This window comes from Microtus ochrogaster, unplaced genomic scaffold (assembly GCF_000317375.1).
Source record: "Microtus ochrogaster isolate Prairie Vole_2 unplaced genomic scaffold, MicOch1.0 UNK46, whole genome shotgun sequence".
Taxonomy (NCBI): domain Eukaryota; kingdom Metazoa; phylum Chordata; class Mammalia; order Rodentia; family Cricetidae; genus Microtus; species Microtus ochrogaster.
In genome coordinates this window covers 2,426,445-2,427,837 of record NW_004949144.1, presented here as the reverse complement: position 1 = coordinate 2,427,837, position 1,393 = coordinate 2,426,445, and positions in this window count along the sequence as shown.

Sequence of the window (1,393 nt, the reverse complement as noted above, 5' to 3'; positions counted from 1 at the left end):
CATCTATAGTTTTCCATTACATGGGTGAGATAAATATATACTGGTATTGATTAATGTCCTGTGTGGAATGAACCTCAGAAGGGCAATGAGGACTCTGAAACTTCAGGAAGTCACTGTAGAAAGGCAAGCCTGAGACCCATCAGTCCACTGTGTGTATGACTGTACCTGCTCACAGAAGCAGAGGCCCCAAGGGCATTGGAAACCTTCTCTAAAGTTTTGTAATCTGAGTGCAGCTAAGACATTTCTTAGATGTGAGCATAGCCATTTTGAATGGAGCCATTATACCAGAATGGTAAATCACAGACCCAGTCTTGTCCATCATTAAAGCCCTTTCATCAATTTACCAATAAGTGGGTTTCCTTATATGTGAACTGTTTCAAAAGAAAATTGAAAATCACCCTGAGTGAGGCCAGGGTAGCAAGCACCAGTTAAATGCTTGTATACATATTGAAGGCTTCAAAATATCAAAGGTTCTGTGTTCAAGTTAAACCCTGAGAATGCAAAAGGGATTAGGTACAAAAGTAATAGAGATAATTTTTTAGGGAATCTGCCCTTTTTTTTCTACATATTACAAATAAATTGTGGAGACAGGCAAGACTTCACTGAGGAGGGAATGTAGTTTTGGGCTCTGCAGAATTACTGTTTTTGTTTTATTTTCAAATTTCCCTTCTGAGGAGTCGAAAAATACACCAACTGAGCAACAGGATCAGCAGTGCCAGGTTTTAGGCAGACAGGAGATGGATCTGTAGCAAGCCCAACAGCTATATCCTCCAAAGCCAAATTCCTTTTGCTTCCTTCTAGTCTTTGTCAAGAAATGCTTTGCAACCTGATATCTACAGTTGCTGCTCTATTCCCATCTTCCTACACTGTTATCAAAGGACAATGAATGTTTGTTGGCATCACAACTGAATATCATCTTGGAGAATGGCACATACAGGGATTTAGAACAACATTGATGCTTCTAAAATGGGTGTTGTCTCTCATGCCTTAAGCTTCAACTTTTATGTTAGTGAACACCACTTTTATGATATGAAGTTTTTGTGCAGACCATCTTCCTTATGAGGTTATTAGCCCAGCAAAGTGAGTTATCCAATGTGCACTTCAATGGTGAAAAGCAGCAGGCAGTGGTGGCAGTTGTGTTGTAACACTTTAATCCGAGTGTCTTTTACAAATTTTCTTCTTTTTTGTTTTCAAGACAGGGTCTCTCTATGTAACTTTGGCTGTTCTGAAACTTACTCTGTATACCAGGCTGACCTTGAACTTACAAAGATCTGCTTCTGTCTGCTTCCTAATTGCTGGAATCAAAGGAGTGCACCACCACTGCTGGACATAAATTTTATTTTATTTTTTTATTTTTTATTTTTTTGCTTTTCGAGACAGGGTTTCTCTGTGG